The 22,725-nt window shown below is 37.3% G+C and overlaps 2 protein-coding genes across 3 annotated transcripts in view; one reads left to right on the top strand and one right to left on the bottom strand.

The window, feature by feature from the left end:
* The window catches only part of LOC110838352 (guanylate cyclase 32E), a 107,240-nt gene that overhangs the window by 76,329 nt on the left and 8,186 nt on the right, over positions 1-22,725 (bottom strand). The gene's annotated exons all lie outside the window — the stretch shown is intronic.
* Positions 6,463-22,725, top strand: part of LOC110830146 (somatostatin receptor type 2) — a 169,745-nt gene continuing 153,482 nt past the window's right edge. For both annotated transcript variants that reach the window (XM_087352974.1, XM_087352972.1), the window contains exon 1: positions 6,463-6,568. The gene's annotated coding sequence lies outside the window, so the exon portion shown is untranslated. The remainder of the gene's footprint in view (positions 6,569-22,725) is intronic.

Raw genomic sequence — 22,725 nt, 5'->3', positions numbered from 1 at the left:
CAAAGTTTGTAGAAGTTGAATATGTTCTCTGACAAACACACGAAGTCCTTGTATAATGAGATTTTTACTACTCGCAAAGCATCGAGTTCTGAAATAAAACGTTTTGATCTGTGTTTATTAAACATCTGACAATATCACTAAGACCCAAAATATCCTTCCATATTTCAGCAGTTCCAGGTAGTTATTATGACAATTTGCCAATGAAACTATAGGTCTAAGAGAAACTTGAATATACTTACACCAGAAGATCAGAAACTCATTAAGGAATGGGTTATATTTTTACATTTATCAACAGATGAATCGCGTTTAGAAATCCTCAGGATGTTTCTAGCAGCGAGTACTGAGTAAAGTATTTTAACACCTCAAAATGCGCTGACATAAGTCATAGTTAGATCCCATATACAAATTACATTCTTTCTAGAACGTCAACACAATTTTAAACTTTATGACTTAATCAAACGGATCTGCAGCGTTGGAAGGGAGACCAATAATTTTCAAGATTGTCTCTCAGCCTCGTTAAGAAGACAGTCTTGTCCACACAGCACCAGACACTCTTGAAACATGCAAATGTTGAATCAAGTTTTGTTATTTTATAATACAAAGGCAATCACAGTACCTGGTTACGGAAACCTAAATTAAATCCACCTCAACAAAATCCCGCAACCGAAACATTTAAACAGATTAAGGTCGCCATCATATTAGCGAGTTAATAGGCCTGTTCTGTGGTGTACCTAAGAATTGTTCATCCCATGTATGAAGTGCGTTAAATAGATGCGTATTGAGGAGTCGTATCCGTCTGCTTTTATAATTTAATTCGTCGGCTAAAATTGAATTTGATAACGATGAGGGGACGCTTATATTAAAATTTCATCTGCTATTACAATTATTGTAAAAGTATAGTTAAGAATTATAACAACACAAAATATTATTTAAAATAAACCTATTAAAGTCTAATAACTATTTAAAACATATGAATTTAATAGGTCGAATCTTTGTGTGGTTAACTTGGCGACTCTGTCAGCGGCGTAGGGTTCAATGACAGGGTTCAGAAACGGGCATCGCCTCTTATAAAATACTATCCCGGCCTGCAGGGACTGTAGAAAACCACGATAATCTGAATGAAGATATTCAATAGATTTGAAACAAAGACCTCCGAACACGGCGAAGGAATGATAACCAAACGATTGCAATGTTTATAAATGGGATATAGAAGACATTTTAGTAATATAAATTTTTCGAAGATTAATATTTTTAATTTCCCCCCCTGTTCTTGTCCGCAAGATTATCACCAATTTGTTATTTATCTTTGCTGTTTCATTAAGATGATTTGACGTAAAAAAATTTTTTTTTGGGGGGGTGAAAGTCAGAAAACGTGATTGATACGCCATGTCATTAATTAAAAGCTGATTGCTAAAATATCCACACGAAGGCAAGGCGTGGACGGAATTAGCCATTGATCTAACAGCTCGAGTTCTCGTTACAGAGTTTCTGAGACGTAACTGAAGGAAAACGATATTAATAATAGAGAAAAATCTTCAGTCTGGAACTCTAAAAAGTGAGTAGACAGAAATAACAAAAGAGGAAAGTCGTGTTTCAATTAACTGCAGACAGATGGCTCTGAAGATCGCTGGCAGAAAAGAGTCGCGAAAATTGGCCGCATCGAAAAACTTTTGAGTCGAAGTCAGAGAACAGACCATGAAGAAGAGACGTGGCAAAAGATGGGGGATGAACAAAGGTAAATAAAGAGTACAAAGAGAATTTGGGCGTGAGAAAGGTTTCAACGTTAAAAAAAAAAATTCAATCACAGTAACACTGGGAGAAACACCGACAATGTTTTTACTCGTGTGCTAACAATCTCATTCATGATCTCGGTAGACAGAGACATCGAGAAGTCCTTTCTAGTCTACACTTCACCACTTTCAAAAGATTAATAGAATATGTAACCCCGGAAACGAGCCTTTGTTGTAAATGGCAAGAAGACTCTGAAATAAACGTACAGCGACAAAGAAATAGATTTTTTATGATGAAGGTTGAACCGCGGTGCACAGACATTTCAATTAGAACAAAATTCAACGCGTCTTGGTTCATACCAAAACGTTCCGTTTCTCAATTAAGTTCCATTCCGCATGTTCCGTGCGTCATTTACAAAGTTAACAAATCACATCGAGGATTGCTGACAGAGATAAATAAAACTGCGTAATGAGAACGCTGGCCTTGTAATTCTGGGGTCTCGGGTTCGATTCCCGGCGGTGCCCGAATTTATAACTTCCGTTGGGCAAGGCCGTGGTCTAGGCAACACGGAGTTTTCCTCCGGGGGCTTCCCCGGTTTCTCCGTGGCATCCCAACAATTACTCCATTCACACACAGAAGAAGGCAATGGCAAACCACTTCTGGATCATCTGCCAAGAACGTAAATGAACAGGTCCCAGTCCGAGAAAAGGATGGAAGGATCCTGTTCATATGGACCTGTCGTCAGACAGAACACTAAAAAAATAAAAATAAAAAGTTGATTATTGTTAATCCAATAAATATTTTGACGACTAACACGACACATCACCTCAATGACATTAGCTATTTTGACGCTTATGGAACATGAAAAAAAATAAGTCGAAGTAATTTACTTATCTGAGTAAAGATGTTCTGTACTTGCACCGAATTATTGTGATGATTCTAAGGCATTTACAGGTATTTTAAGCACAGAATCACAAAACTAAGCAAAAAAATTATATTTTGAGGTTACACGTCACATCTTTTTTTTCTTGTATTTATCCTATTTTCCTAACTGTTCGTCTTTACTTGATATTAGCATATTTTCCTCATTATTCCTCTACTAGACGTCGCGGTGAATTATTCTTAGCGCCATTTCTTCGTATTCGGAAAGTCCCAGATGAGAGAACATGTCGGCGATAACTTTCCTTACTTCGTCTTGGTAAAAATCGGGAATATTTGTTTATTTATTGCGTTTTTCATAATTCTTGTTTCTTCCTCTGTCAATTTTCATTCTCTACCTTATTCTAAAAACAGTGAACTACGTCGTGTCGAGACGATAATCTAATGACCTGGCACTCACAACTACACGTTCAGAGTTCGAAAGGGTCAAACAGCCTCCCCCTCCTCACATTTTGACGAGAGAGACGTAGGTGTTACTGAGCTTGAGGAAGAGACCTGACTCAGCCACCTATTAGCGCTGGTCAGCGAATTTATTGCGTCGCTTAGCAACGAGATTTAGAATGTGGCATGTGTAATTCGGAAACAAAGGGCGAAAGTTAATTTTCCCTGGTGTTTTACTAGGGAGCAGGCCATGAAGATGTTTGGGGATGGGGTGGAGATATAGCTACAACCATCTAACATCGCCAACGTCAAAGCTTTAACAACTCAAGTTAAATTTATGCAAAGAAGCAGAAGATTTTCTTAATTTGGTTAGTTAATTACAGCATCAAATTGTAAGATTATTGAATGATGATTCCATGGTGGGAAATATTTGAAACAAATTAACTCTGAGTTACCTAAATCTAGTCCTTATAGAACATTTATCTAACATCTATTTTAATATTATCCTCCAATTTACATAAGAGTCTCTCGGAAGTGTTCTCTTCATTTGAGCTTTTGCTCCAAAGATTTTGAAAGCACAGCACTTAGGAATAATATTTTCAACTCAGGTCATAGCAGATATTCGTGTTCAAGCGTCATTTTAGTAACTTCATCTCTTCTACCCAGTCCACATTTCTTGTTCATCTCCTTCATAATTAAAGATCCGTTATGTTGCTATAGTAACATCCATTATTTGTACATGCTTTAACCAAGTGGCTCTGTATTACAGTAATCTGTGTTATATAAAACACATTATGATTTCATGCAGATAAGGCCTCTATTCAAAAGGAATCGAGATTCTAGCAAAAATTTTTAAAATTACGTAACCTAACCTGGGAAGGATGCCGAGACGCAAATAACATTGAAATTGTAAATACCATACATGTCATCAAATTTTCTCGAGTGATCAGCCGCGTCAGTGTTTCGAATACTAGATCTGCCTCCATCATCAGTGTAATTTCCCTTATGATGGATACATCGACCTGGCTGATCTCCCGAGAAAATTTTGTAACAGAAAATTAAACGTTTACATAAGCGCTAATGCAGTGGCCGATCACAGCAAGTTGGTGCCTTATTTTTAAGGGTTGAAGTGATGTAAAAATAATGCCGGATGACTGTAACAGACCATCAAGTAATACGATCGGTCTGAAATCGAGATAACCACGTCGAAACGCTGGTACATGAGTATAGAATGTTTCCATTAACTTGCTTAAATTATTCTGAAAGCAACATCGAACTAACATAAATATTACGTGTCGAAAAAAAGGTCTTGGCGTACGTTTCAGACCCTGTGTTCGAGATGGCATGAGAATTATCCCTCCAACCTTGTTTCTCCCATGTGGCTCCAGTTGAAAATCACCCACTTAACTTCGGCTAGGGGGAGAATCTGCCGCCAAAGACCTTTCAGCACCCTTCATGCGTGAACAATGAGGCATTATTTGGTTCTAATTAAAGCAACCGCCATATATATATATATATATATATATATATATATATATATATATATCTATATATTAATTTGTTGATGGTATAACGAAGTCAGTGTGATGATAGACATAAATTTTGTAGGATTTGGAGTTTCCATGGCGGCGAGTCTGGAGATGGCTGTCTACTGGGTTGTAGCATCGTGTAGTCTGGTAGGAGTTCACCGACGTTTCAGAGGTCCTTACCGCCTCCATCATCAGGGCGACGAGTACATGGCGCAATAACCCAGAATACAGCCATCTTCAGACATTACTTTTCTTCGTATATAAACCCTTTTTTTTACAATTTCGAGTCAACATTTTCCGTTGCTAAGTTTTTCTTGAACATCACCATAGTAAATTAGATATCAGTTTCATAACCGAGATTACAAAATTAAATTCCTTGACAGAAGATGTGTATTTTTACCCAAATGTATTAATACGCGTTTTCTCATGACGTGAAGATAGTGACGACATCTTTTTTTTCAGATCTTGTCGGTCAGTCCGTTTTCTATACGCATGACACGTCTCTATAACTAGTCAATACATTTATATTAAATTTGGTATGTGGTGTCGAGGTCCGCTAATTTTACAATCTTGACTATAATTTGATGACTACAATAATATTCAGTAACGAAGCAGGAGTAAGTAATATTACAAAACAAAAATGGGTTTAAGCAGTTGATGTACCGTCATTAAGTAACCCAAGAATAAATGCAATGCCTTTGGTACCAATAAAGATGCCTGTTTCGTTATCAGCTTTGTCCCACTCAGGTTCAGCCCATAAATTTGGAAGCTTGTGCCCTCCCCTCTAATGGCGTTTCGCCCTTCAGTAAGAGTTCAATACACAAATGCCCACAAAATGCGTCAATACGCGCTCTATCATCAAGAACAGGGGTGCCCTCAACTCATTCTTCTCAACAGTGCGACAGATAGACTCAAGTGCTGCAACATATATTTTACATTCATACCTACGTGACAGATTTTCACGAAATTTGTTATTAGAATCATCTGAATTGAAAATTTTCCCTAAATTTTAATTTTGATTCGTAATGGTTCAAGTAAATTGGTCTTTATACGCAAAAACAAACAGAAAATTTACGATCTGTGTAAAAACGGCCCAGACTACAAAGTATTAGTACCTGGTAATATTTCAGGTACTCAAGGCGGTAAAGATGTTTCGGAGAAGCATACCGTTTCCATCTTCATGGCGGAAGTTTGTATATATTCTCCGAGACCTTGGTATCTCCCTACAAGTCCACACGGCGTCACAAAACCCAGGTAAACGACATCGAAATGTCAATTATTTAATCAGCAATAACACTTATGATCTGCGGCCTTAAAATCAATAATAAAATAGGCGAGACATGTAGAACGCATAGACGCAATAGCAGATATAGTCTAAAACCTTTACGCGAAGTTACATGGTAGTGAAAAATAATATTATTAAAATATTTTAAATTAGTGTGAGTGTGTACGTATATGCACTAGATACATGTGTCTTTATAATGTCAAATGTCTGGCTTTTGTAAACACGGTAATGAAATTTTAAATTCCTCTAAATACTATGAATTTCTTGATTAGATGAGTGACTGTTAGATTCTAAAGAAGGTCCTTGCTTCAAGCATGTGGTTAGTTTTCAGGTTGTCAGAATTTCGTAGTATCTGACGAGTAAAAACTTCGCTGTTTGTCCCACGCTTAGAATCGCATCGGGTTTCAGATATTTCACTGTCAGCTTGTGGCAAAGATGTAACTAATGGCAGGGGAAAAGGGGCGAAGACCACAATGAATCCGTGGAGTCCTCCATCAAAGCAGCTGCGCGGAGTGAGAAGTACCTGTCCCGCATTTCGGCGCATGCCCGGCTAAGGACTACGCGGTACATCGTCGGCTTTGGGTCAGTCGTCGCGACGTTTGCCAGAAACAGACGTCGACGTCAGGGTAGGTTGCTACAGCATCTCACTGCCGCGAGTCGCCGTGACCAGGCGAGGTCATAACCTCACCACGCGGTCTCCAAGGTAAGGATTTATCTTGATCTGTGACCACCCATAACTGAAATGCATGCAGCTTCATTCACAGTGTCAGATGTCGACGTTTCGGCAATAAAGTGGGATAATACCCTTTGTTTATTCCCCAAATAAACTGTTTGTTTCCCGAACAACTGTACTGTTTAGTAACTATTACATCCCGTGTTTTCTTCGAGGTACGAACCAAATTATACGGTTAAAATGTATAGCTCTTATAATAGTATCATTTTTGGTCCATAATATCAAAGTACATAAATATAAATCAGCATGCGAAATTGTTGAATTTGAAGGAGCTTCCAAGGAAAAGCAAGAACTGAAACACTTAAATTTTTCTGGTTTTAGCGTAGCCCATGTTATTTCACGAGAGAAAATATCGGTTTTTAACAAATACAGACGAAATCGCGATTCAAGGTGGTAAGAACATATGAAAAATGACGAAAATGTTGAAAATTTGTACATATTTGCGACTAACTTGGTAAATTTTCACTCGGTAATGCGGAAAAATTGATTTTTTTTTTGCCGAAATCGTGTTGCACAATACCTCACACATATCTGACGTTGCGCTGATGCGTTGTTAAGCTGAATAAAACTGTGTAGTAATGAAGGGTTTAAACTTGTGATATTTTAGGTTCTCACGGCGGTGGAAACATTGATGTTTATCTGGGTAGCGTCGTGTGGACTTGTAGATAGATACCAACGTTTTAAAAAAAACATATTTCATACATCTTCAGGGCTAAAAATCGCAAATAACTTCCTCCTACGTAAATTTTTAATATCCTTCACTTTTTTAGAATTTTATAATTTTCGCGGCGATAGGTGTGGCTATTTATTCTTTTGCTACGCCCTGTATAACAATGGCTGTTTTCCAACGTTTAGGAGGGACATGCTGTCCCCTTCCTCAGTAGTGTTCGGAAACTGATGTTTTACATCATCTTACTAGAATGATCTACCGGCTGTAACACGGGTTACGTCTCCCCCCCAACTTATTCTACCGCTCCTATTGGACTACTACTAACGCTATATATACCATCCTTCCTAAAACTACTCACATCAAGTATGAAGATAGAGGCAGTATGTTCCTCCGAAAATTTTGTCTATAATAAAATTATTACACAGCCTAACAATTCAGACTAATTCCATATTCAACCTTTGTTTTGTAGTCAATTTACACGTCTGTGACATTTGGAGGGAAAAATAAAACATACATTTGAGAAATCACATGTGTATAATATTTTACGAGCAGAAATTGTCCGACAGCGATGATTCTGAGAGATATTAATGATAGCACAGCTTTTTATAATGGGAGATTTGTGACCAGAAAACCCACTAATGCCTGTCCGACATAGCCTATCACTTAGTCCAAGGTTAATCGGGGGATGTTATCAGTTGCAGGATGACGTGTGATGAAATTCACAATTAACTTCAGATCCGTTCGATGTAATTTCATCTCCTTACAGAAGAGATTACTTGGAACATTTCACTAACACAAATTCCCTGTTACGTAAATGCAAAATCTGATTATCTTTAACCTTTTAATGATATCTAAACAGCGCATGAATGTCAGTGGTTACAAAAAATTCAGAGCTCTACGCAGCTAAATAAATCTAAATTGAATTTTAGATTCTCACATCGGTGTGTCCGAAGATGGATGCCTCCTGAAATGTAACGTCGTGTATTCTGGTAGAAGTTTACCAACGTTTCAGAGGTCCTTACTGCCTCCATCATCAGGGAGAGATCGCTCAACGCCCTGATGATGAAGGCAGCAAGGACCAGACTACACGGTGCAACACTATTAATACCAAAACACAATATCTGACACGATCTTAATCCATCTCGCATTCTCATAGCCTATACACCCAAAATCCATTTTAATATAAACCAACTGCTACTTTGACCTAATATTAACATAAAGTTTTGAATCTGTTAATGCCAAAGAACGCCATTTACCACGGTCATGAGCTAGATTAATCCACCTTCCGAATTTTAAACTCAGTTACATAAAATCTACAACTAGTCATCTCGAGCGAGAACCTGTAATCCTTTTCCCCGGGGTAAAGCAGCCGGAAGGACAAGCTGATCACTCATATAGCACATTTAGTTTTGTTTTTTTACATTTTTTCCCAGATTTTGATATGTTTGAGATATTTACTTCGGATGGTAAGATAACAAACGCTTAAATGAGCGAGCCCTTTTTTTTTAAAGTGGCCACACGAAGACTGAGAAGGGGATAAAGGATAACATTAAGATAGATTAAAGAAAGACAGGTCGTTGGGTTGTGATATTGATTGAAAAGCCTGTGGCCAGTAGCAGCGTCTGATAACAGACGATGTTGAACTTTAGACTTCTACGGCCAAATACTTAATTAATTTAATTAGATAATTAGAAGATTACAGTAGGGCAATGTTACTGGTGAGAAAACATGGCTGAATGCAGCGAACAAAATAAGCTTACTGGCGAAGAGTATAACAGTGCGTTGCTAAGCAACGGGAATTATACAATTAGCAAGCGAGCCGCTTTTCGGACAAGTATTAACAATGCAATGATGCGCGTATTATTCTCATACATACATACACGCCTTTACTTCCGGTCTACTTAGCTTGAATCCTGTGATGTCGTTACATCAAAACGAACATCGTTAATTTTAATGAGCACATAATTCCTGACACCTTTCATCAAAATTACTAAGCAAGAACACACTTAAGCCTTTAAAGTCTAGTGGTAACTATATGAACCTCCTCTTTCAAAGTCAGTATATGTGCATTTTGTATTTACGTGTTTCGTATGATTCTCAGTGTAAACAGCGATTATTTCCTTAAACAGCGTTAACCAGTCGATCCTTGTAATGGTGAAGTGAAGTGTTTTCTTCGCGGTACGGACTGAATTCTTAAATATTATTTCGACGAGCGTAGGCTTCAAAGGGTTAACGAGTCGATCCTTGTAATGGTGACGTGCCGTGTTTTCTTTGCGGTACGGACTGAATTATTAAATATCACGTATTTAGATTAACTGTAGTCCAACTCGACCAAGGTTTTCCGTGGTTTTCCTCGGTACTAGAGCAAATGCTGAGTTGGTACCCAAATCCCACGTTGCTCTGCATGCCTCCCATGCAGCCCTCTCAGAGTAATATCAAAATTCCGCTCTATAGTAGCCCCCCCCAAAATTAACGTAAATTATTCCTAACGCCACCCCCAAGGCCAATATCAAAATTCAAAATTAACGCAAAGACCCGAATCAACACCCCCCCCCCTACCCTATTTCTTACCCCAACCTGTCTCCTAAATCCCTTGTCCTCACTAAACTTATTCATACCAGAAGGGCGAGCGGGCACTGCCTGGGAACCTTCGTAGCCCACAACCAACTTTATACCCCTCCCCCATTTATTACAGTAGTGCCTATCGCTACTTCCCCCCCCCCCACTTTCTCTCTTCTCTCTCTCTCTCTTAGGCTTCAAATGGTTAATAACGCTGCATGGCAATCTGGGTGGAATAAAAATCAGATCTTGACGTCGTTTAAAATAAAATTATCTTCCCGTAGGAAATCGAACTCCGATTATCAAGTAGTAATCACTTTACTGGCCGAAACACCCTGGTTCATTGTAATAGCTTTAAAACTTTATTCTTTTCATTATATAGTTCTTCGACTTATAATCCCTATGTGTTTTAATGTTCTATCCGTGTCCTGTGGAACACAGGTGACATCTGTCAACCAATATGTGACAGTTTTCTAAACCGATGATCACGTACTCGGCACAAAATCTCACTTTTATTGTTTATTGTTTTAAGAAGGCTATATGTAGCTCGCTGTATATATAACCGAATGATAGGTTGGTTAATAATGATTAATGAATTGAAAAGGATAAGGAGGAAACCGACGTGGTCTATTTGAGGTACTATCTGAGAATTTCCCTCTAGTTGGTAAGGAAATTATTGGTCAGGATAGTTTACATCTGGATCAAGATTTCAACCCGGGACCTCCCGAATAAGAAGTAGGACTGTTAATTAGACGGCCGTTGCCAAACTACGATTTTAACCTGAACAGTACGAGTCAACGTGAATTTCTGGCTGACATAAAAGTCTGAGAGGTTTTAATAAACGTCGTACGCCACGCTTTATTAACGACCACGATAGGAAAACTAATGTCTTGATATTTATATTGAGTTTCACGGGAAACAGGTCAGTGTCTGTAACAAAACAACACATGTTTGTAATAAATCATGGAACGCTGAGGCTCACGTAGTTAATGATTAATGCTCTATAAAATCTTGCAAATGCGGTCAATGAAAATGGCGTTATATCACGGCAGACTTCATTTCTACCTTACACTTCCGCGAACATGTACTATGTATAATCACGTGGTACTTGCATTACGGCGAGAGAGAGAGAGAGAGAGAGAGAGAGAGAGAGAGAGAGAGAGAGAGAGAGAGGCTTTGATTGCGTCTAATATTTCTTCTCTATTATCACTGGACCACGAACAGGGTCGGATTCTCTCGCCAAATAAAAGGGATAAGATCAGAAGACCAAATACAAATAGAGAGATAATGAAGACATGTGGGTCTGTCTGTCTGTCTGTCTGTCTTTATATGTAAGTTAGATGTTGGTTCAGTGTAGAAACTCTTGACAGGTAGACTCCATTCTAACCAACATTTGTGTTAGTTTTAACACAGAATTTACGATGCAAGAGCTTAATAACGCAAGTCTACACGTCCATGTGTTTTATCTGTGAAAACCCCAGTCCGAACCTGATAAAATGGCGAAAATTAATTTATGCTCTCATCGGCATAATAAAACACATATTTTAGAGTAAGCACAAATCTTAATTCTTGGCCTAATTAATTACGCTTTTGCAATTACTTGGGTTAATTTTTGTGTACGGTTTTAATGTTCCAGCATCTGTCTAAAGCAACGTTAAAGGTTGTGAGAGAGAATTGTCTGTATAAGGGACAAGATTCGAACCCGAAGTCTCCCTAATAAAAAGAGTAGGGGTGACCATCACACAAAGGCTGTAAATAAAATTTCTGCGAATCAGTCTTCCCACACAAAGAAACCGGAATGAAATAATACAGAACTTAATTTTTCAGGACCATCTTGTTAGATATCTGACATTTGTAAAGGCTGTCTCCAAAAAAATTTATAAACACATTCAATGAAACTAAAACCATCTTTCGCCACCCTGAGCGTCTGAAAGATGAGATAAAATATTACGTGTAGACCACACTACGTTTGCCTCGCAAGGACAGCACGCTGATATAGATAATAATATTCATATTCCGTATTATAATGTGTATAATTCCTATTGTGATACTCCGTATATAACTATATATACCTAAATATGTTATTAGGAACCGGACAACATTGTGGCCTGTCCGTGAGCTTTTAAGACACACCGTCGACACAATATTTTAACCAAACAGACTTAAAGCGTGTCAGACGGTAGATCGATAATAAATCAAAAATGTGGGCTGACAGACACAAGATTGGTTCACTTACATCGACGCTATTTGATCATCAGGCTTTTTGAAGATGCTGTTTCAACTGCTTAGATCATAATATGTCAATTGAAGGAGGTGGTCATATTCGATTTCAGCACAACAGCCCGGTATTTGCTTAAAGATAATGATACAGAAATATAAATCAAAAGGTTACAGCTTCAGAAATCTTTTGTTAGCCACATAAGCTGGCGTGTTATTTTATCAGCGAAAGGTACGTATAAGAGAAACTTTCTTATTTCCGGATGACATGAGAAAAACTTCTAGTTTTCTATCGACGAACAGATCGTATGGGATGAACTTGCCCGCGGGTGAAATGCAGCTGACGTTACGAACTACCAATAAGTCAGAATTGGGAGGTGGAGGCACCGATAGAATTCTGATATCCTTAGCCAATAGCGGAGTAAAAAGGGACCCCAAATTTTCAATTCAATTCTTTCTTGAAGTTTACGCATTGGGTCACTGACTTGTTTTGGAAGTATCTTATAGTCTGGTCAGATTTATGAGCTGTATTCAACTCTGATTCTAATTCAGTCTAACTCAGAAACAGCGTAGAGGATAAAATAATTTAATTAACTAGCCATATAAATTTAAAAGGGTAAATAAAAATTAACTTAAGTCACATGGCATTATAACGAAATTTTTATTTCAATTTAGCTGTTCATTCAATTGCGGTACATGATTTTCATTTTATCTCAAATCATACGATCGTATGAAAAACAACTTTCATTTTTCGCACAAAGAAACATAATTCGTTGCCATGGAAACGACAATTGATTCATAGAATGAAGTTCTGTGGTTTTTTTGTGACACTACGTATTTGTTACACAAAAATAAAATACAATTTCAAGTATTAAAGAGATGGAAATTTCAAACGATCAGAAAATTGTTGCAAATGAATATCAAGAAAATAGAGTCAGAGGTTTTATATTTAAAAATATTGACTGGTAATGGGCTATTGTGAATACTGTAATGAACATCAAAGTTACATAAATTGCCATTACTTTTATCACATGCGTCAATAAATCCCTACATTGGTTGATCGTCGGTTTAATGATGGAGGCAACAAGGACCTATGAAACGTTAATAAATTTCTACAGACTACACGGCTCAACAACCTTGAAGACAGCCATCTTCATACCCACAGCCATGAAAATCTCAAATAATACATGAAATCTTGAATAGACGATAACGAAACAGATGGAAACGCAAGTAACTGATTTTACGAAACAGCAACGTTCATCACATTATTCACAAAAGTTAGTCATTAAGATAGATCACTCTTGAAAATGTTTATACCACCAAACTATTTCTGCAATTAGTGTTACATTATTTTTCCGCGTATCAAACATTTTCTTTCTTCTAAATGTTTCATTAGACGTCCTACTGTTCTGATTTATATTTTCGCTTCACCGTTCCACATGTCTATTTATCTTATTCTCATTTGTTTAATGCGATTATTGAAATATAATAAATTGTAAAATTATCATTCTCTAATTGCAAAAATATTCCTATAATCCATCTACGGGAAATTAAAATGTTGTCACTACTTTGCTGTTAAACGTGTTTCCTTCCCTAGAACAAGAGACCGCTTTTTTACAATAAAGGTAAAGCGAAATTATTACTATCTATATTATAAGGAAATGTTTGTTGTTAAGGGATTTGGGGCCTTACTGAACAATATTTATGGACATATGTGCTGTTATAACAATTTAATCTAATTCCTTAGACAGCTATATCAAAATTTACTAGGTAGTACTGAAGAAAAACATGTAAATTGGCGATCAAGACGACTTCCCTACAATGAACTTCACTTTATATGAGTTGGGCGAAGTTATCTTACGGACATAAATTTGTTTTCAATTTTCTGATATTTATGACTCAGTCTCACTAGAGTAGCAGGCAGACCTGTAATCCAAATTGGTCCATCTCTTATGTAAACTTGGTTGCATAAGCTCTCGTCAGATGTCATGTTATCTACTTTTAGATAATCAAACATTATTAGCGATCAATACAGCAAGGCGACCCGACAGCCTAAAAACATGCAGAATTAACAACCATCTTTAAAACTACTTTCTATCTGTCTCCACGCTAATCAATACAAAGAGAATGTAAACTTGATTGTCTTGTTAACTCTCTTAACTAAATACAAGGAACACAGTCCTGGAGATAATAGTACGCTAAGCTAGAAAAAGAAATTTTCCATCTTTTATGAACTCTTGGAGGTTCTAGAAGAGTCTGCCATCGGCTCCTACCCTGAGCCAGATAAATGCAATCGACCCCTTCCAAACTTCAATATTAATATTATTTTCATACCTAAACGTAGGTCTTCCTTGTGGTATGTTTCCTTTAGGTTTTTTAACCAAACTTTTTCATACATTTCTCATGTACCCCACGCGCGCTACATGCCCATCTCATCATAGTTCATGACCCTAACGTCAATTGACTTATGAAACTAAACATATTCGATATTGTATGGGAGTTTTGACAGAGGTTACTTGAATTTCTTTGATTTTTAACAATGCTTTCCATATCCAAGGCTATTTATAGTCACGTGTTTGGTGGTTTGTAAATTATGAATTCAAAAACCTTGTATATAACTGTTTGCAGCTTATTTTAAAATATTCTTTTTTCTCTGACTTGCAAGGATTAAGTAAAGTTTTCAAAATTCTGTCGTAAAGGCCGATGTCTGGAACGTGATCGGATACCTAATACGTTATTTATTTTCACTGCATCAACTGCAGTTCCTACATGCTGTTAGTCGAGAGAATAAATTATAATTCTAAGTCGGAAAGTAAGGAATAGTGACTTGTTCGAAATAATCGTCTAAGCTGGAGTTGCTTAAGAAAGTCACGACAAATTTTAAGCCATGTGCCAGTTTCCCAGCAGCACGAAATACACCCGGACACGACGCAGCTTAGGTAACCTGCCACCGCGCTTCGCGGGTTGCATAAAGCACAGTCGAGTGTTCCACTTAGCAAATTAGTGGAAACGCCATGTAATGGATGCTGGGAAGTGCTAACTGAGCTTTGTGCTGCCTGGAAGCTTTGGTTAAGCTACGTATCGCTCTCAAAGGGATAATTAACCATTTTATAGTTGCAATATTGAACACTGTGATGTATTTCCATGTACTAATTTCGGATTGTGTTGGTTAATATAATAGGGCTTAATATTCGCCAGGTCTTATTGCAATACAATAATTTAATTTTAAAAAATGAAACCCAATAACCTACTAAATCCGCTGACATTTTTGTAACAAAATTTACCCTTTGAAATTCAGTACTGCTATATCGGCCACAAAACTATATCAAATGAATGAGCTAATCTTTTAAGTAACAGTTCATACGCGATATTACCAACATTTCAATTCTACGATGGCTATCGTCTGGGTTGTTGCGCCGTGTAGTCTGGTAGAAGTTTACAGACGTTTCAGAGGTCATACTGCCTCCAAAGTCAAGTCGCAACATTCCAGAAGACGGCCATCTTCATACTCGCTTTCGTGAGTACCTAAAATCTTACAGGTATTATCCTGTCACATGCCTGAATTGTCTGGAAGAATCCATGAAGTACCTCTGACAAAAAAGGGTCTCTGAGGTCGAGATTTCAATACGGGGCCTTCCAAAAGAGAAGTAACACAGATGACCACTCGACAATGTATTTTGATCATGATAATAATAATTCAATTCAATTCATTTATTCATTTATTAAAGTGCTTGAGAACAGCCAAAATAATAATAATAATAACAACAACAAGAAGAAGAAGTGTCAGACATGAGCAGTCAACAGATGGCAGTGTAATACAGATTCAGAAAGAGGCTGATCAACTCAGGCGTAAAAATTAAATTCTGGGAAGCAGCTCTTAGATGTTCAAGTTTCCACAGCCTCTCATTTATCCAAAGGCGTGTCTTAAATATTTGATCTCATTTAATTTCGTGTTCCAGCCATCTTCTTTGCTTTTATTCTTTGTCATCTTTTTACTACTCCTCTTCTAAAATTTGGTTTGTCACTTTTAAGATCCCATAATCTAATTTTCCATTCTCACATCAAAGTTCATTCTTCGCATGCTTGTTATCTTTCAAGTCCTTTTATCTACTGACCTGATGCAACGTGTAAGCGAGTGACAGTAGCTTCTTCACACATTTGCTCTAGAAGCCTGCGAAATTTTTCTCTTTTTTTATATAATACTCAAGGTACTTTCCATTAGGATCATGACGTACGCCTTCGGAAGGCTCTATGAGTAATTGATTCTTATTACATTTAGTATCGAGAACATGTCTAAAATGTACGACGAGATACAGAAATACCAACGCTTGGAAAAAATTTAATGTTTACACCAGAATGGTCCAACTTTTTGCCTTCCCTCCAACAAAAGTCTTCGCGCTGGACCCAAGAGTCAAGAAACCACTCATGACACTTCTTTTAAAACTAATACTTCTTTATATTTAACATCACGTATTCAGAAATGATAAAACGTCATAATATATATCAGATCTAAAACTTCTTGACGATGGTGAAGAGTCAATTGAATAAAAATTTTCTTGGATATTATCCATCGTCTAGTAAATATAAAACGTAAAAAAGACGTTTCGGAGATAGGGATTATCTCTATCTAGTGGGCCCAACTGTGTAGGAACCTGAAGACGGAGATAGAGTCCCATCTCCGAAACGTCGTTTTACGTTTTATATTTTATATTTTACTAGACAATGGATAATATCCAAGAAAATTTTTATTCAATTGTCATAATATGTGTTTATATATAAACTTCATTAAAATGTTTACAAATTACTGCGGAGTTACATATTATTATAAAATTGCTTATGCAACACACAATCTGACGGTAAGATTTCAAAGTCTCCGACATGTATGCAGAGTAGCAAAAGAGACAATGACATAAGTTTTCATTGGATTTTCTCAGTCACTGGATGTAAAAATCATCGATCATCGTCCACTGCATTTATAACAGAAGCCTTTGTTAACACACCACGTCTCACAACTGTATCGTCCATGAGAGTTTAAGAGTTAAGGCTACTTATATAAGTACATTAAGTAAGTCAAAATATATAGCTGATGGCTGGGACGCCATGTTGGGGAGTTATTTTATTCTTTTAAAATTCTTTTTGTATCGCAAATAATGAACAGTTTTGCCACAGTAACTTCTTCGCGGCTTTTTGTACAAACACTAAAATTGCAGTTTACAAACTTTTATAGGTCACAATGAGTCAGAAGTAGCCGTAGATTTGTCTCTGAGTCTTGTAGCCGTTTATTACGACTTCAATTTGAACCCCAAAACAGTAACAAAAAAATGTAATATATGCGCTCTGATGATCGCTAAAGTTTGTTGTACACGGAAAAGGAGTGGGGGAAGTCTCATTTCTGGTTAATACTTTTTGTATTCTCATACAGTCATTAAAATGATCTCTGTGTAAAAGTTTGTGTTTCTATACCAAATATTTAACTAATGAACGTTGGACCCAGTGCATTAAAGAAAGAAATGGTCCGATTTCTCGAAAAATTTCAGATAATGTAAATTACTCCTTTTTTCAAAAAAAAAAATAGTTGTGTAATAATTCTCAAGAACTTAGATTAATCATTTAAAGCTAACTGGGAAACATATACCACCTACTCTAACAGTAAATAACTTAGCCTCTTTCTGCCCATGCAATGTATTTTTTCAGTTTAGTACAGAGTAAACAGGGATTATTTCCTTAAACATCATTAACCAGCTGAACTTCATTATGGTGAAGTGGGGTATTTTCTTTGCGGTACGGACTAAATTATTAAATGTTCTTCAGACGAGTGACGGCATTAAAATGGTTACACTATAAATGAGAATGGATGAGATGGGAGAATCTTGGCGTATAGTGAGACAGCTTTACTTTATTGAAAATCTTATTTATCGTTTTGAGTCACACATCAAAATTATTCCGGCCTAATAATATATTTAAAGTGGCGGTAAATCTGAAAACGAGTCGCCACTGCAAAGTCTGTTCATAAAATTATCGACAAAACCAGTTATAACGCGTTATCCTATAACACTGTGTTGTTCCCACAAAGCCGAGTTATGTTTAAGACACACTTAGCCCGGAGACGGGAAATCAATTCAGAGAGGTGGTGGGCTACTGTCAAGTTTCATTTGCCACTCAGTTCAGTGCTTGAAAAAATAAAAAAAAATAGGTTAACGTAATTCAGCGAGCTGTATTCTTGCCCAGTAGCATAGCTTGTCAGCCTCTCTGATATATGGCGTTAGTTGCTTACACAGTATTTGGGCACGTCACACAACAAACAGCTTGTCAACACGTTCAACTTCACACAACAATCTATAGACTTAACACTACACTTATATTTTTGAAAAGGAGAGAAAAATTCTCAAATAAGAAAGGTTGAATGAAACACAAAAGCGTCTAGTATAACACGAAAGGGCTCCTCTGGATAATTTGCACTGACGAAATGTCTGTGGGCGGAACTTCAGAAGAAAAATACCTTTATGTGTATTTTGATTTTAACAATTTATAAATTCTATGAATGACTATCCACGAATAGCTCCGGCTGATAAATAATGACAAAAGAGTTTATGTAACTCCTTACATGGTACTTACATGTTCCATTCGCTTTGACAGTTAGTAACACTGAATTTTTTTATTCGTATAATTTTCACAATAAACAGCGATCATTTCCTTAAACAGCGTTAACCAGTTGATCTTTGTAATGGTGATGTTTGGTGTTTTCTTCGCGGTACAGACTGAATTCTTAAATATTATTTAGACGAGCTCAGGCTTCAAGTTGCCACTGCAAGCTTCTCATACAGCCCTCCCGATTTAAGTTAATCAAAATTTACCACCCCTTAACGCCGTCAAAATTTACCCCCCCCCCGCCCTCAGTAGGAACTTCTAAATTATGTCCTAAACTTCCAAATCAATAGCCGCAGTTTTCTCTAATACAAAATTCAAAATTCCGCCTCTTATGCCAATCATCACACTAACGCCTTCACTCTTACTTTATCCTTAACAGAAGGACGAGCGGGCATTGCCTGGGGACCTTCTAGCTATAAGATGCTCTTTCTCCCCCCCAGATATCGAAGTGGCTGTCACTTCTCCCCCCACCAATTTCCTCTCTCTCTCTCTCTCTCTCTCTCTCTCTCAGGCTTCATAGGTTTAACCAGTTGATCTTTGTAATGGTGAAGTGTTGTGTTTTCTTCGCGGTACGGACTGAAATATTACTTAGACGAGCTCGGGTTTAAAAATTGATTAATATTAATAAGAAAAAAAGAAACTAATGTGCACATAGGAGAAGAATCCAGTGTTTTAGAACGAGATATCTTGTTAATAGCACGAAAAAGTAAATGGTCTGGACTGCTTCCTCTCGCCTTTACGGATTACTCTCGTACGCCTGACAGGCCTGTAACTCCTCTGAACATCAACGTGAAGGTTTACAATCCCAAGCTCTCCCCGGCAATTTTTCTGCACGAATTCCATTTAGAGAACTCAGAAGTAAAGGAAATATTGTTGTAGGTTTCGACGTTACAATCATACAGTGTCAGACATAATCATGTCTTGTTTTACAAATAGTACGTATTTTAAATTTGTGTTGTCAAAAAATATAAAAGCTCCCAATATTACATCCAAATAAAATCCATTCGGTTAGTGGTTAATCTTTTGAAGCACAGTGGTGTATCATCCAGGGCTGTGAAGTCGGAATCGGAGTCTTGGAGTCGAAAGCAATTTTAGGTGGAGTCGGTTAAAATGTACCGAATCAGACCTCGATATAAAATCTTATGAACAATTTCTATTCCGTGTGAGACGCCGGGGGCCTCACGCTTAGGGATATTCAACTACGCGTTGAGCCACGTGGGGTGGGAATAATGCCTTGTAACTTTGGCTCCGGTACCTCAAGAATTCAAACTGTCTACAAATCAACCGATTTCTGCAATAACCATTGGACATTTATTTAAATATAGGTTATAAATCTAAAGAGTACGCTGATGATTCACGTGGTGTTGATGAAATCTCTTATGGTACCATTTACCATTCTAGTAGGTTTACCCTGAATAATACATATGAAGGAGTCGGGGTCGAAGCCAGAGTCGGAGATTTTAGTACCAACTCCGAATTTTAGGGACACAAAGTGTGGATGGTTTAAATTGGAATCATTTGTTTCAGGACAGGGACCAGTGAAGGGCTTTTGTGAATACGGTAATGAACCTCCAAATTCTATAAAGGACGAGGCATCTTTTTGAGTACAGAGCTCACTATTACCTCCTCAAGAGGAACACTGTTTCTTGGAATTTAGCCTGTTTTCTAGATACTTCAAATAGTTTATGCTGTAAGCCTCTTGGATATTCGAATAGTTTGAACAGCTGAGCTTACATCTACGCACGGATAAATAATTTAAAATCGATAAGCAGCTGACAGATATTAGCTCCATCTAATGGACACAATGCAGCAGATATCTATCTCTCATACCTGATGAAGGAAACAGACCGTGGCTTCCGAAACCTTATGGCTTAATCCAAAAGCAGCAGTTAGCTGGCGTTCTTTGTTTTTGATGCACAGCCTTCCAGCTCAGACTGTACCCCAATCCATTATACTGCCAGAAAGCTATTACCCTTTGGTAGGACGAGCTCTTAGAAAAATCTGGGGACTCCAGATAGCCTGGTGAGGTCACTTGAGGCCAGGTCTCGAGACCTCTGCGTTCAGTGCGTCGTCAGGTAAGGATTTCAGACTTTCTGGTATTGGATTTAATAAGTCGAAGGCGAGAAGAGACACTGCTTTATTTTAACAACTTACTTCCGTTCTGTCATGAAGATGAAGACGAAATTTTCCTCCGAAACGTTTATAAATACCTATAAGAATACACAGCATCAAAAATCCAGATCGCAGGTCATGTAAGAGTTTCTGATTTGAATATATATGTCCCTATAAACGTCACGATTACTTTTTCCAGCGTATTATCAACGAATCTGTCTCCACATTGGCGTTTTATTAAAAAAAAGGTCATTGTCCCTTTTCGTATTCCTCTCTTCATTCTCAAAACGTCTAGCCACTTGTTCCACACCTCTTGAACTTCCTTCCACAGTTACGATACGTTCCCGTCTTTCTGCTGAGACCATTTCGAAGACTATATACTTTAGATGGAAATTACCGCCACAAATCCTTACGATATACACAAAAACCATCTTTTTTTGAGTAAGTGGTGGGTTCTCCCAAAAGTTGTCGATGTTGTTATTCTGGGTTGTGTAGGTAGACGCAAACGTTTCGGAGAAACATACTGTTTCCATCTTCAGGGCTAAAATCTTGAATATAAAATCGAATTAAGCTGTTAAATGGTTTGTTCTCTTGTTTCGTGATTGAGGGCTCTAGAGATGGTTTGTGCTTCGCTCTCTCGTTCCATGAAAATGATGTTAGGTCCCTTAAGATATGCAAAGACGTGTTTCACATTCTCTCCATCTTGTTTTTAACGACTACCCTTCAGTTTTAATGAAGTAACGTAATAAGCTAAAAAAGGATCTTAGAATTTACACTTTGGTTCAATGTGAGAACGTCAAGTTACAAAAGAAAGAAAGCAGAAAACAGGAAGAAAGAAAAATGTTGACGGGATAAAAGAAGGAACCAAAAATGCTAGAAAAAAAGACTGAAATGAAACACACGATACCTGAATTATTAATACGATCACAAGACAAATAATTTACATTCTTTTCCTTCCATTTACAGAGATAAAGTAGAGTTCGTTAAAAGACAAAAACATTATAAAATATACGCAAAGTGACCAAGTACGTTCCTCTGTTAGATTAAAGAATTCTTTGCGATAGGTTTCCATAATAAATTTACGGTGACTGTACCACTAGATGCTGAATCTGCTCCTGTGGCAAATTCGTGCGAATTCGCAGATCACACAATTGGGAGACACTGGACGTATCAACAATATCATCAAGGCTATTCTCCGAAACTCTGTAACGTGGGGGAAATTCCTTCCACCCTTCCATGCCGCTTCACAGAACAGTTTTGCCAACTATTATATGAAAAATATACCTAATATCATGTTGGATATTCTCCATTGTCTGAAGTACATTATTTTAAGCGACGTTTCGGGTTTAGAACGTACTGTAGTTTTCAGGTGTTAATAAACGCTAGTCATAACTACAGAGAACAAGTACACCTCCTAATTTTATCCCTTGGGTGGAACAATGAATTTACGTCAGTGATATTTCAGGTCCTCACGGATGAAAATATAAAGATGAATTGTTTTCTGGAATATTACGCTGTGAAGTCTGGTAGAGGTTTACCGACGCCTTATTGTCCTGATGATGAAAGCAGTAAGCACCTCTGAAACGTCCGTAAACTCCAACGAGTATATGTAATATATCAAGTCTTCCTACTGATTTACTTAAATGAATTGAGTACCGTGACTTAAAAATAACCAAAATGGCCGAATCATATTGGTTATTAAAATGAAAAAAGAATAGCCAGATCTTATGACGTAAGAGACTGATAAATCCGTGTGGTTACTAAGGCAATAAGAGCAAATAATTTTTAAAAAGGCGCACATGCAGTTTTAAATACTTAGATTCTGTAAGCTTTCTGATTAAATTTCTATACACTTTCAAAGTTGTAAAGTCCTTTTAGAATCACCCTGTATAAATATTACGCATATTCCCACACCAATGTC

This window comes from Zootermopsis nevadensis, unplaced genomic scaffold (genome assembly GCF_977971745.1).
Source record: "Zootermopsis nevadensis isolate Lab colony 2312 unplaced genomic scaffold, Znev_1.0 Znev_ptg000021l, whole genome shotgun sequence".
In the NCBI taxonomy this organism is placed as follows: Eukaryota; Metazoa; Arthropoda; class Insecta; order Blattodea; family Termopsidae; genus Zootermopsis; species Zootermopsis nevadensis.
The sequence above is the reverse complement of the archived record's forward strand: the minus strand, read 5'-3'. Positions and strand labels throughout refer to the sequence as shown.